The following is a 15,167-nucleotide window of genomic DNA, read 5'->3' as shown; positions in this document are numbered from 1 at the left end:
GACTGAGCCACCCAGGTACCCTGGGAGAGGCCTGTTTGTAAGCAAATGCTATATACTCTAGTTCAGATCCCATATAGAAAGAGATCCTTCCTTATATGCTGTAGTAGGTAGGACGCAGCCTGAGAAGAGAGGTCAGCCAGGAGGAAGAGCAGAATGTGCAGAGGGAGCATGACTGAAGTGTGTGAGGGTCAGATGTATCGCTCCTGTGATGTAGCTAACCACAGCACAATCTTTATTGAGCTACCCTTCACCAGCAGGTATTTCAACTTGTCTTTTGTTTGTTGAAGTGTTCTTGAGGCCACAGGAACTGGGCTCTGTCCATATGACCATGGAAACTGTTTACTAAACAACTTTGTCCTTTGACTTTTTAGAACAAATCAGGGATGCAGACATAGCAACACATAGCTACTTGGTAACTTTGTAACTAATCTTTAGGAAGCCATTTATAAAAGATAATTTCCAATAATTCATTCCTAAAATAAACATCAAAAGGAAGGTATTTTTCTATCTCCCATGGTCTCGGGGACATGACATATCCCACCCGTCTCTGGTGGCCTGGCCAGTGTTTCCGTCCAGGCAGCAGGCCCCTGTAGCTGCTAATGACATCTTGAGTTGGGGTGGAAGGGCCAAGGTTGGAGATGGTGGAAGCTGCAGAGAGACAGCTCCTCAGGTGATGCAGATACCTCCCTCTCTGGGGTCATGAGAATGCACACCTCCAACATCAACTGTAGAGTAATTGATGACTCTGCACTGAAACTCACTGCTGAGCTTAGGCTGAGGCCAGGCTTCCAACAAGCTATTCCCAGCCAGCGACCATGTGCTACAGAGACGGTAAGGACCAAGACAAACCCAGTCCTGGGAGACCTGGGGCTTCTTTAGCACGTGACTTTGGTTCTAGGACTCCCTGACAGCCTTGCTGAACTTGCTCAGGCCACAGGAGACCTAGGACACTTCCACCTAACCTTCCTACTCAATCTCTCTCTCTTTTTTTTTTTTAAGATTTCTAAAATTTATTTATTCATGACAGACACAGAGAGAGAGAAGCAGAGACACAGGCAGAGGGAGAAGCAGGCTCCATGCGGGGAGCCTGATGTAGGACTCGATTCCGGGACCCTGGGATCACGCCCTGCGTTGAAGGCAGATGCTCAACTGCTAAGCCATCCAGGGTCCTCTTAATCTCTTTCATTTGGAGTCAGACTTGCATCATAATTTGATGGCACTCCCGGCTTGTCTGCCTTCTTCCCCATGTTCTCTCACTCAGATGTTTCCCTTAATAAAATCCTTTCACATCTACTCCCATTTTGGTGGCTGATTCTCAGAGGACCCAGAATAACACACTTTCTTAGTTTATAACAACTGATTTAGATTCTCCTTACCCAGAATTTTTGGCACTGCCTCAGAAATAGAATACTTGTAATACGTAGTTGTGAATGTTCTTCAGAATATTCCTCTAGCCAAGAGGTTGCTTTTCTATGAAGTTGGCTGCTACTCTTTAAAATTTGCCCTCAAAGTAAGCTCTTCAGCCTTAACTTCAGAATTAACTTCTCAGCCTTAATTAAAGAAATTAGTAATTATTTTCTAAATGATGTCATAGCTACAAAACCTTTAAGAAAAAAAAACAATAGGCTTCCTTATACTCCCCTTTCAACAACATAAGACAATCAAAAATATATTTATTTTTATGATACATTTTTGCTCATTTGATATATATTTTTTAAGATTTTATTTATTTATTCATCAGAGACACAGAGAGGAAGAGACATAGGTAGAGGGAGAAGCAGGCTCCCTGCAGGACTTGATCCCAGGACATCAGGATCATGACCTAAGCCAAAGGCAGATGCTCAACCACTGAGCCACCCAGGCATCCCTCATTTGGTTTTGTTTTGTTTTTTTGTTTTTTTTTAACAATACTAAGAATATTTCTAGGTTCTAAGATACTATTTGCTGAAGTGGTGACTCTCAACTTTTATTGGGTTCAGAAACCCTTCAGGGACCTTGCACTCACCCCAGAAAAAGACCAGGGCGTGCAAAATTTTACACAAAAACCCTAGGCTAAGGGTCTTTCTAGGCTAAGAGGCATTCCAGAATGTCCTAGTTTCTGCTTTTAATGGAATATTTCTTGTTTCCTAGTGTGAGCTGTTTTTGAAAAGAGAAAGTCAAATTTGTTGTCTACACTGGTTCGTTGGAATCTGTATATAAGTCAACCTAACAAACATGAATCCATATTACTTATATTTCACTGTGGTGATCTTTTTCTTTTTGTCACATAATCTTCCTGTCTGAAATAGACAGTTTATGAAGGAGAATGCAGTAGACAACGTGCGCATATATAAGACAGTGTAGAGACAGACCTCCTGGGTTTCAATTCCACATGGCCATTGCTTAAATACACCAAGCCCTCTTCCACTTCAGGGCCTTTGCACTTGCTGGACCCTCTTCCCAGACAACCTTTTTCTCAAATATTCACAGGGTTCATGTCCTCACTTCTTCAGCTGATTTCTTTCTTTCTTTTTTTTTTTTTTAATATTTTATTTATTTATTCATGAGAGACCCAGAGAGAGGCAGAGACATAGGCAGAGGGAGAAACAAGCTCCATGCAGGGAGCCTGATGTGGGACTCGATCCCGGGACTCCAGGATCATGCCCTGGGACAAAGGCAGGCACCAAACCACTGAGCCACCCAGGCACCCCTTCAGCTGATTTCTTAAGTGTCACCTTCTCAGAGAGGCCTTCCCTATAAAAGTATTTAAAAGTAGCCCAACTCTCCATCATTCTCTATCCTGACTTTGGTTTATGTTTTTTCATAGAACTCACAAGTCACCTACTTGCTTATTTACTGTCTGTGGCCTCCTTTTTTTTCCCATATAAACTGTTTGTTTTAATAAATAAGACATAGGGATCCCTGGGTGGCGCAGCAGTTTGGCGCCTGCCTTTGGCCCAGGGCGTGATCCTGGAGACCCGGGATCGAATCCCACGTTGGGCTCCCAGTGCATGGAGCCTGCTTCTCCCTCTGCCTATGTCTCTGCCTCTCTCTGTCTCTCTCTCTCTCTCTTTCTGTGACTATCATAAATAAATTTTAAAAAATTAAAAATAAATAAATAAATAAGACATATTCATGGCTTAGGTTTTAAATCACACTTACAGAAGAGGAACACTTGTATGCCCAAACAGGTTAGCAGTGAAGCGACTACTGCTGGGAGGAATGCACGACCCCCATGCACTTTAAGCCTAAGAGCAAAGACTTCATGTCAGAGAACACCATACACATCACCTCTAGGCTCAAGAACTGGAAGTAGAGGACTGGAGGAAGAGCAGAGACTTGGTGAAGCTCCTGTGACCACCATCTGATACCTTCACCTTCACACTACAGAAGCCGATGGAAGTTGTGCTACTTTTAGATAAGCTAAGAAGGAGCTTTCCTGATTATATGAAGTGAAACTTTCTCTCTAGTGTTAACAATTAGGATAAGGGCATTAGCTACACAGAGTATCCTCTGACAAATACAGACTATGAGAACAGGGAAGAGGAAGCCACACAGATATCTCGTTATATCAGAATATAGATATCAGAAACTTCCACACCACAGCAAGAGCAGTGGATGAACTCTACCTCTCCCAAAGGTTTAGTCCAAAAACTTCCTGTTGGCATTTGCCCCAAATAAGACTCCCCGTACTTCTGGCATCATCTGCTGGGCTATGAGGTCCAGCCGGCTTTATAGAGTATTGGAAACCTTTTTTTTACGATTCCCATTATAGATCTGCACTCCACCAGCTATTTCCTGATCAATGTGGACATCAAGATCTTTTTTGGTGGCAATTTTATACATAGGAATTGCTTTTTGCACTGCAGAGGGAAATCCTGTTTCCTGCAACGAACAATCATTCGAGGCTCCAACAATTAGTACAAACCCTGGAGGACAAGATCATCCAGCAGCACTTGGTACCTGGTTGTATCTTTCACCACTTTGCTGAGTCTCTGTTTTGCTTCATTTAGTAGGTCTGTAATAAGGTCATCTCTTGCTCTGAGGACTTTGAGCCTTGCTTGATTCATCAGATTAGACATCTGAATTTTCTTCTGCTGCTCAATCTGCTTTTCTTTCTTCTCACAGTATTCCATAATCTTCAGTCTTTGGGTTTGCACAAGACGACCTTTCTCAATGTTGAACTCTTCCTCTGACTTTGCATCTATTTCCTCTGCTTTCTCGCTGGCTTCTTGTTCAATGAAAGCCATCATATGCTTAATCTGCTTCTGCATGTTGGCATTGCTGAGGGCCATGGCGAAAGCTGTGCTAGGCCAGAAGGCCACTGGCTCGAGCTTAGCCTGGAAGACGATGGCAGAAAGCAGGAAAAGAAAATGTGTCTGTGTCCTCCTAAAAGGATAAAAGCTCCACATAAGCCAGGATTTTGCATGCATGCCCTCGTGCACACATGTACCATCAGCTCCATGCTGCGGCAATGCCTTACACACAGTGGGTGCTCCACAAATATTTGTTAAATAAATTATAGAACCTTCAAATAATATATGTTTGGAGTGTTTGTATAGAATCCTAATATGGTATACTAAACTACATTGAACTAATAGAGCCATATGTCTTTTATTCAGATATTAAATGACTTTTCAAAGCAAATGTCTGCAAAAATATAGTATCAAAGTACACAATGATTTAGTTATCTTGGGATTCTAATAAAGCTTCCTTTGGTCAATGTATCTGAAAGTTAAATGTATCAAATAATTACAGCTAATGTTTAAATAGTGCTTACTACTTTAAATGCTCTATATGTGTTAATTAGTTAAAACTTTTAACAAGGGCACAGGCAATTATTATCTCCATTTCATAGAGAAAGAAGCCTAGGCACAGACAGTTTGAAATCTATCCAAGATTACCCAGATAACAAATGGCAGAGCCAGAATTCAAGCAATCTGGTCTATATGGAAGCTTTTTTTTTTTTAATTATTTTTAAGATTTTATTTATTTATTTGACAGAGAGAGAGAGAGAGCACAAGCAGGAGGAGCAGCAGGCAGAGGGAGAGGCAGAAACAGGCTCCCTACCGAGCAGTGAGCCTGATATGGGGCTCAATCCCAGGACCCTGGGATCATGACCTGAGCCAAACATGGACACTTAACTGACTGGGCCATCCACCCAGGCACCCCTAGACTGGAGCTCTTAACCATTACCCTATACAGCTCTTTTAGTATGTGAAAGAGGAAAGTTGAAGTTTATGGTCAGGGAAATATCGATGCTTTCCATCACTTGTACTTTCTACTTACAGTGTGAACATAGCACTGCTGTGGTTATTTAAAGTGCCCAAACTGTCTTTTCTAAAAATTGAAGAAAAAAAATAAAAGGTTAATTGCTTAAACCGCAGATAATCTCAGAGCATTAGGAAAGAATTATCATTGGCTACCTCTTTCCTCTCTCTCCTAAGCAGCTTATTTATATACACATTGCACCACATTGAATTTTCAAAATCACCCTTCCAGTTCAGTCAGGGAATACATCTCCATAATAAAAGCAATTAGCTTGTAGAATGGTTTTCAGAAAGAAAGTAGCACATTCCTTACAGCTTTGGGTATGGATCATGTCACCTAACTGGGAATGTTTCTAAAGGAAGGATCTTGGGCCAGCCAATCTTGGAACCACAGCTTCTCTGTTCCTGGTTTGTCCTGCTCTGGTCAAAATGATAAGGACCTCTGAGGGCATCAGGTTCCTTTCTGAAACAGATATCATATTTTTTACTGATTCCAGATGTCCAATAAATTTGAGAACTAGATTTACTCTGATCTATAATTTTGTACAATATGCTGGAATTTTTGCAAAATCCATCTGGGAAAATAAGTTGGCAGTATATCTAGGTTTCCAAAGCAGGTGTGAAATAGATTTAATGTTTACAGGGTGATGAGTACCTAATCCAGGCTCTCAGATGACCATGGTTTGCCACTGAGCATCCTGTGCCAAGAATCCATGCAAACATAGGCTGTGGATTTCAAGTGCCTCTGCAAATAGCTGGTTATATATCCTGCCAATTTTGCTTAATTTTCTGGTGCAAATGGCAGCTGTGTCAGTGTCTGTGGATTTGACTGAATCACATTGCATTATTTTTTTTATATATTAATGTAAAGAGAGACAGAGACAGAGACAAGAGGTCCAAAATGGAGTTACTTGTGCTAAACCCAAATCAGCAAACCAAGACTGAACACCTAATTTCAACCTCTCCCAGGAATGTAATCTTAAACCAGTGGATCTGGAATTTCCAGATCAGCCCTAATATGGTAATCCATCTGATAGGCCCATTCTCCTCACTCCCACCCAAGGAAGATAATCCACTCTTTCCCTGTTCCTACCTTTCTGTCTATAAAAAGTCTCCCATTTTGTAATTCTTTGAGTTCATTTCTATTTGATAGATGGGATGCTGCCCAATTCATGAATTGTTGAGTAAAGCCAGTTTGATCTTTAAATTCACTTAGTTGAATTTTGTTTTTTAACACTAGTAATTTTGGATTTCAGAAAAGTGAAGGTGTTGAAAAGAGTTCACAGATTTTTAAATTTTCCATTAACATTTTTAAAGAGCAAAGAGTTTGACATTTCTCCTGAAGCAGCTGCTTTAAATCACTATTGATTGCCTTGACATCTAGTTCTAGAAATAAACGGAAGTCTCATCTCACAAATGTTCAAACTAGGGCTTAACAGAGGTTTACAGACAGTCAGATCTATTCTTAGTTTACCAAATCTTGTGCTTTATTGGTAACCCATGGGCCTAAGGTCATTGGTAATCTCTACCTCATACTCTTTTGAGAGTGTCAGTAAATTTCAAACACATTTTGAAAAAGTCCCTTTGCATTATAATTAATTCCAAGTCCATGGAGTGGACACTTTATGCTTGGGTCCCAGCATTTCATTTTTCCTTTCTAACCTCCAATTTTGATTTAGGGAGTTCTTAGAAATTTGATTCCATCCTCAGCTCCTAAAATAGAGCATGTGACTTAAGCTAACCAATGGTTCAATCAGAGTTTGAGGGGTGGAATGAGATCTGAAATAACTGTAAAGTTTTGTACCATGAAGAAAGACAGCCTGAAGAAGAAGCCAGAACATGGGGAGAATAGAGCTGAGAACATCAGGGCAGAAAAAAGCCAGATCACTGATGACCTCAAGAAATCCTAAATCAAATCCCTTAAAGCATGCCTTACCTCTGGACTTCTCATATACATGAGCCAATGAATTTCTTTTATTGTTTAGATCTGAGATGTGGCTTCTGTTACTTAATTTAAAACTTTCCAGTAATAGTCTTGCAAGGTATAAACTGGTACACAGAGAGAAAGTTTCTTAATATTGGAACACCATCTGCCCCTCTTTATGAAGTAGGATGCTTTTGGCTGCAACTATAGAATATCTATCTAAAAGTGACTTAAACAGTAAGTTCCAGGACTGCCATGTTGTACAATGAGAATGGTTCTTCCTAGAGTTATGCAATATAATATAGTGGCTTTGATAAGGCTATTTATAACATCACATCATAAGAAATTCAGAGGAAGACCTGAAACAGAGTCCGTCAATTTGCAACTCAACAAGATCATTAAAGACCTAGATTCTTTCATCTTTCCACTCTGCGTCCTCAGTGGTTTGGCTTGGTCCCTTGTAGTCCTAAAATAACTGACAAGGAGAAAAACATTTTCTCAGAAGTGCCCTGTAGACTTTGACTCATATCTCATCGACCAGAACTGAATCACCTCCCTACACAAAAACAAAGATGAATGAGATTGGGAAAATATTAATTTATGGTTTGGGGCTCAGAAGGGATCTCACCTTCCCTGTGTACATTGCCACCTGATAATCTGAAAAAAAATCAGAGTTCTTAACTAGGCTGCATTGGCAACAGACAGTGTTGCCATATCCACCAAGGAATCATCAAAAACATTTTTTACAGATTTGTTTATGTTCTACCTTGAGAGAAGTGTTTCTCTCCAAATGCTCAAAGCACAATCATAAAGTGAAAAGAAAAAAGCAAAACTCAGATCTGAGTTTTTAATGTTCATTTTATTATGTGTCAATTATACCTCAATAAAGTTGTTAAAATAATTAAGTTATAATTAATAGTAGTATCCTGTCATACCTGATCATGATTGATTGATTGATTGATTAATTGATTTGAGGAAAAAGAGCACACCCACAACAGCAAGGGCAGGTCTAGGGGAGTGCAGAAGAGAGGGAGAGAAAATCTTAAGCAGTCTTCATGCTCATTGCAGACCCTAGGTGGGGCTCATCTCATGACCCTGAGATCGTGACCCTGAGCTAAAATCAAAGGACTGACACCTAACTGACTGAGCCACTCAGTCACCCCTGACCCATGTTTTAATATTAAGCACAAAGTCCCTGCGCCTCAGTGAATTCAAGAGCAAAGATATTAAACAGAAGAGGATGCTCAATGACCTATTGTGCAAGCAAGGTGTGTCAGATGAGGAAGTTAATATCCTCTCAGTACCTTCCCTTGAGGAAAATAAGTTGGTAACCAGAGAGTAACTAAGATATTTGTTTCGTGTACTTGTGGTTCAAGATATATCATTGCAAAACCTAGTTGTATTTCTATAATTAGGAACAAAGTTTAACCAACAATAACTCAAGAAGTGACATATTAGAAGAAACAAAAAAATTTAGATAGAAAAAAAAAAGGAAATCAAACTAAGGAGAAAGGGAAATACAGAAAGGGAAAACAATAAAAATAATCATTTTTTTAAAAATAGTTTATGCCAAGCTACCATTTAAAAAATACCCAAATATAAGTGATATTTATGTTTTCAGAGATATTGATATCCATATAATACTATTTCTTTTGAGTTTTTTAATATCATCAGTCCCATTTGCCAGCCTTATTATTTGTTTGCATTAAATTGTTCTCATAATAATCAAAGAAGACATACTGTGGGTTTCGTTTCTGTGAATGATCTGATGTATGGTTTTCCTTCAGTTCTAACATATTTAGATTAGTGGGGTTTTTTGGGTTTTTGTTGTTGTTGTTGTTGTTGTTTCTATTGCAGAATGGATTCTAGTAATGGAGAATTTGGCTTTGACTTCATATTTAATATGTTCACTTTTCTAATAAACGCTCTTAGACCCTACTTATTTTAACATACGTCTCCCACTTTTTTATGTCTTTTATTTATAATGGCAGTTGCAAACTCTCTCAGGGAGAAATCGGTCCAGGATAGAGAAATTCTGTCTAAGTATCATAGTAGATAGTAATAATCCTATTATGGCCACTCCTTATATGGTATGATTTAGTTTACACTTGCTAATCAAAAGTGTACATTGTTGCTTCTGAGATGCATCGTTTTCTAGTGTCCTATCCTCTACATTTATCTCTCTTTAATGGGAGTTAAAATGACACATATTTCTTTATGTCCACATGGATTCCAAATGGTAGGCTCTAACATAACTCCCAACAATCTCACACTCCTGGTATCCATGAACTTGTGCAGTGCCCTCCCTTGAATGTGGGCTGGACCTGGTAAGTTATTTTAATGACTAAAATGTGGCTAAAGTGATGGGATGTCTCTTCTGAGATCAGGTTACAAAAAGACTGTGGCTTCCATCTTGGACTCTCCCTCTGAGGGAAGCTACCCACCAGGCTGTGAGTACCCAGTGGAGAGACCCCCATGGCAAAGAGCTGAGGGAATCCTCCAACTCATGGCCAGCAAGTAACTGAGGCACTTCAGTCCAACAACCTATGAGGAACTGAATGCTGCTGACAACAGGTGAGTGAGCTTGAAAGTGGATCCTCCCCTAGTCAAGGCTTCAGATACCGCCCTGACTGTAACTTGAGCCAGAAGCCCCCTACTAAGCTGTACCCAGATAAGTGTGACCCAGAGATACAGTGAGAAAATAAATGTTTTATGTTTCAGCCTCTAAATTCAGAGATAACTCAGTAAACGAGAATAAATAAGTGACTTAATGGCCAATTCAGTCCTTTCCCCCCTCAACAACTAGATTGAGAACATTGTAAATGGACTGTCAGCTCATAAAAAGGGAGAATGGGTTCAAGGCTATCAATTCACCTTCAGAAGCAGCCCCACTCTCTTTATTTTAATGGTGAGGTGGAGATGGAGGGAAAACCACAACTCCCTGACTTCTTACCACCATACAGTCTGTCCATAATTAGTATTTGTTAAGTACATTAGAGTCCACTTTTCATTGCCCTTTTTCAAAAACAGGTTTGAGGCAGCTTATATTAAAAAGCGTAAATACAGGGATCCCTGGGTGGCGCAGTGGTTTGGCGCCTGCCTTTGGCTCAGGGCGTGATCCTGGAGACCCGGGATCGAATCCCACATCGGGCTCCTGGTGCATGGAGCCTGCTTCTCCCTCTGCCTGTGTCTCTGCCTCTCTTTCTCTCTCTGTGACTATCATAAATAAATAAAAATTTAAAAAAAAAGCGTAAATACAATAAAGTTAATACTGAAATTTTAAAAAACTTATTTGAGAATTAAGATTGTAGACAGAATTAAATTTGTTAATCAGCCAACCTTAAAATAAAGACATTCTCCTGGATTATCTAGATGGGCCCAATGTAATCATAAGAGTCCTTAAATGGGGAACAGGAAGATAGAAGAGTCTGAGCCAGTCATTTGGCATCAAGAGAAAGCATTTACTAATCACTGTGGGCTTTGACGGTGGAAGGGGGCCTGAGCCAGGGAATTATTTTTTCTAGGTTTTCAGACCCTTCTCATTTTATCTGGTCATCAGACAAGACAATTTTAGGAATAAGTGGGCATCAAGGCAGGTTCATAATTTCAAACTAATTCCATCCTCTATCCTTTCAGTATTGACTTCTTATTTATTTATTTATTCTTTTAACGATCTATTTGAGAGAGCACCCATGAGCAGGCAAGAGGGGCAAAGGGAGAGGGAGAAGCAGACTCCCCACTGAGCAGGGAGGCTTGACATGGGGCTCAATCCCAGAAACCTGAGATCACCACCTGAGCCACAGGCACCCAACTGACTGAGCCACCCAGGCGCCCCTGACTTCCCATTTATTTAGAGAGGCTGAAAGCTGTGTGCCGGGGAAGGCATGAAGGACAAGGTGTGGCTCCCCGCCCCCCTCAGGTTCAGCTCAGGCTCCAAGTCTGTATGCCCCACACACTCAGCAAAAACAAAAGCCCCATCACAAAATTAACTACACAGACTCACACATCTCAGAAAGAATTTTGCAATGATTTGTTGCTCCTTAAGCAAGTCTCCTTGAAAGTCTCTGTAGTCCATATCCATGACCTTATCAAAGTGCTCTGGCCCATCTCTTTCTGCTGTCTTTCTCCACTCAGGTCACACTGGCCTCTTTTTTGTCCTGCAAATGCCTCCTGATCTTTGTGATTCTGTTTTTTGCTTTGTGGTATGCTCTTCTCCATTGCTCCCTTACCCTGCCCTATATCTGCTCAAAGTCACCTTTAGAATCTTTCCTCTCCAACCAATACAAAATGCTCCTGCCCTCACGCTGTCCCTTAATCTGATTTAACTTCTTCATAACTCTTATCACTCCCTCGAATTCTCTATAGTTGTTCTGTATTGTCTATACCCGCCACTAAAATGTAGTCTCTACAAGAACAGGGGCTCTGGCTTTTTGTTCACTTCTTATCCCCAGCATCCACGACAATGGCAGGCATACAGAAAGCAAGCAGTGAATGTTAAATGAATAATGAATGAATGCTTTCCAATTACTTTTAGTCATCTCCCCCAGAGAAGTTCTCATAAATTGGCTTTTCTCCATCTTGCTACAATCCAGCAATTTGTGGAGTTCTCCAGCACCTGGGAAGATCCTTGTTGACTCTCTACTTGGCTGGACTTTGAATAGCCACAAATCTGACTTCTGTATGCTCATTAGAGTATCTGTGACATCTGCTCCATTCACCTAGAACTTACTTCTGTCAATTCAAATCTATGTCTCCAACAAATAATAGGTTTTAATATTTCCAGATTTATTTTAGTCCTAGTCCCTTTGTACAAAGGATGAGGGGAAGTTGAAATATGCAAAACTAAAAAAAGCAGCTATGCTCCATTCCTACTCCAAACTCACCCCTCCCCTGCCTCCAACTCTCAGTGGGGCTTCCACAGCTCCCTACTCTTCTAAGATCACACAGCATGAAAACATCTATCTCCAGGCATATATTATTCCTATTGATCCCTCAATTCAGAAGTCAATAACAATCAACTCCCCTGAGCATCATATACTCTGAGCATTTATTACCAGTTTACTACTATCAGAGTAAAGGGAATATATCTAAAGGGTAAGAATTTATGGAGTTCCACAGTCCCTTTCTTTTGGCAGAAATATCCCCTAGGTCTAGATAATCTACAATCAGCTAATCTACTCTCAGATTCCACAACATCTGCCAAAAGGCTTAAGATGTTTGAATCCAGGCAACATTAATAAGACAATATCATTAATGAAATGGAAAGAAAGTCCTAAATACTTTTTTTTTTGTCACAACAGTTGTGCATGGTCATTTAAAAAAAATTTTTAATCAAAGAATACAGAAATGAATAAAGTAGATATAACCCACTTTACCAGGTTAAAGTACAACTACAGTGACATCTCTTTTATTTTCCCTTTAATTACTTAGGCTCCGTATGTTCTTACAAGCAGGAAGGTCGGTATCTCCTTCCTTAGGCTTCCTCTCCTTCTCTTTATTTGGCCAAGAACTCCAGGCTTACTCAGGAAGAAATATCAGACCTGTTACTTCCAAAGGGGATACAATCACTAGTGTCACCAGGGAATAGCTGACCTCTCTTTCCGTTGATTTTCTCATTTTGCTGCCATTCAGGATTGCTGTGGAAGTGGTGGGTGGTCTGTCGCTCTTGCTGATCAACACTCTTGACAAAGTCACCAGGGTCCCTATATTTCTCCTCAGCAATGTGATATTCATCTTTTTTTCCTAAGATTTGATATTTATTTATTTATTTGAGAGAGAGAGAGATTGGGGGGGGGGGCAAACAAAGAGGAAGGAAGAGGGAGAGAAAATCTGAAGCAGACTCCAAGCTGAGCACAGAGCTCAGTGCAGGGCTCAATCTCATGATCATGAGATCTTGTCTGAGCTGAAACCAAGAGTCAGACACTTAACCAACTGAGCCACCCCAGTTTCCCACGCACATTCATTTTATGCACAGGGCCAAACGTGGCTATTCAAGCAGGGATAAAAGACTGAAACAGGAGCTATTCTATAGAGGAGTTTCCAATCTGGGGCCCACAGACCCCCAATTTTTCATTATAACTGGTTTTCTTTAAAATTATATACATGTAATTTTGTGCTCTTAAAAATACTATTCTGAGAGTGTCCATAGATTTGACCAGACTATCTAAAGGGTCCATAGCATAAAAATGGTTAAGAACCCCTTGGAGAATGACGATTCTTGTGCTTAAAAAATAAAATGAAATAAAGTTCTGTATCTTCAGACATCCATCATGTATAACACACAAAAAGTAAAAATCCTGGGACAACTGGGTGGCTCAATGGTTAAGCAACTGCCTTTGGCTCAGGTTGTGACCCCGGGATCCTGGGATCAAGTCCCATATCAGATTCCCCATGGGGTACCTGCTTCTCCCTCTGCCTGTGTCTCTGCCTCTCTCTCTTTGTCTCTCATGAATAAATAAATAAATCTTTAAAAAAAATTTTAGAATTCTTCCTTGATCCCTCAAATGACAAATCCTATGGATTGTACCTCCTAAATATATCTTGAATCCATATACTTCCCTTCCTCTCCATGGCTACCACCATAAGCCATCATTCATCCCCTCCCAGGAGTATTGCCATGGCCTCCCAGAAAATCCACTGCTCCCTACTACTGCTCATTCTTGCCCCTGAACTCCTGCTGTTTGAGCAGATATCTAAAGAAGATGGCAGAGTTAAGCAGATGGTGGGAAATCTGGGAGGGGGATTGTGTCTCAGCTGAAGGAATAGCAGGTGAAAGAAGAAGAGAAGAAGAGGTGAGCGATAAGAAGGTAGGGGAGGGTGGACGCATCATTTAGGACATTATAAGATACTGTATAAACTTTGACTTTTAGGGCAGCTCCAGTGGCCCAGGGGTTTAGCGCCACCTTCAACCCGAGGTGTGATCCTGGAGACCTGGGGTCGAGTCCCACGTCAGGCTCCCTGCATGGAGCCTCCTTCTCCCTCTGCCTGTGTCTCTGCCCACTCCCCCACCCCGTGTCTTGTCATGAATAAATAAATAAAATCTTGAAAAAAAAAACTTTGACTTTTACACAGAATAAGATAAAAAACATTGGAAGTCTCTGAGCAAAAGAGTAATATGATTTGACTTCTGGTGTTTGTGTTGAGAATGGACTGCAAATGAGCAAGGGTGAAATCAAGGAGACAAGTTAAGAAGTCTGGATAGCAATAATCCAGGCTGGAAACAGAAGTGGTAAGAATTTGCATATATTTTGAAAGTAGAGGATAAACTGATGGATTAAATGTGGAGTGAGAGAGAGAAAGTCAAGTATGATTCTTAGGTTTTGGGTCGGTGCAACTGGTAAAATGAGTTGCCATTTACTGAGATATGAATCACTATTAGCAATGATGTCCATTTTTCTAGATTTGGTTTTTCAATACACAGAGAAAAACATGTTTATTTATAAAAATAAGGTCATACTTGCTTTAAAAATTCCACTATTAAAGTAACACATCCCTCAGGTAGAAGTTCAAACAGGAAAGATGGGCAAACATTGAAAAGTAAAACTCCCAAACTCACATTTCCACTCACCAGAGGCAATCATTTTTAAGATTTTCTTTTGTATCATTTCAGAAAAATTTTGCATATATGAATGTGTGCATTATTTTTTGCATAAGATCATACTATTTGTAACTTATTTTTTATATTCATCTTGAATATCTCCTGATCATATCATATATACATCTACCTCCACTCCTTTTTAAAAAATATTTACTTTTTTATTTTAAAGGTGGGGAGGGGCCGAGGGAGAGAAAGTCTTAAGCAGACTCAGGGTGGAGCCCTACTTTGTGCTCAGTCCCACGACCCGAAATCAGAAACCTGAGATCATGACCCAAGCAGAAACCAAGAATCAGACGCTCTACTAACTGCATCACTCAAGCGCCCCACCTCTTTACTCTTAATGTGGTGTGATATACCACTGCACACATGTACAATTATCCCCCACACAGCGATATTA

General features: G+C 40.3%; 1 pseudogene; it reads right to left on the bottom strand.

The window, feature by feature from the left end:
* Positions 1-3,606: 3,606 nt before the first annotated feature.
* LOC112646007 (V-type proton ATPase subunit E 1-like) lies at positions 3,607-4,309 on the bottom strand (annotated as a pseudogene).
* Positions 4,310-15,167: the final 10,858 nt, after the last annotated feature.

The sequence above is a fragment of the Canis lupus genome, chromosome 34 (assembly GCF_003254725.2).
Source record: "Canis lupus dingo isolate Sandy chromosome 34, ASM325472v2, whole genome shotgun sequence".
NCBI classification, from domain to species: Eukaryota; Metazoa; Chordata; class Mammalia; order Carnivora; family Canidae; genus Canis; species Canis lupus.
The sequence above is the reverse complement of the archived record's forward strand: the minus strand, read 5'-3'. Positions and strand labels throughout refer to the sequence as shown.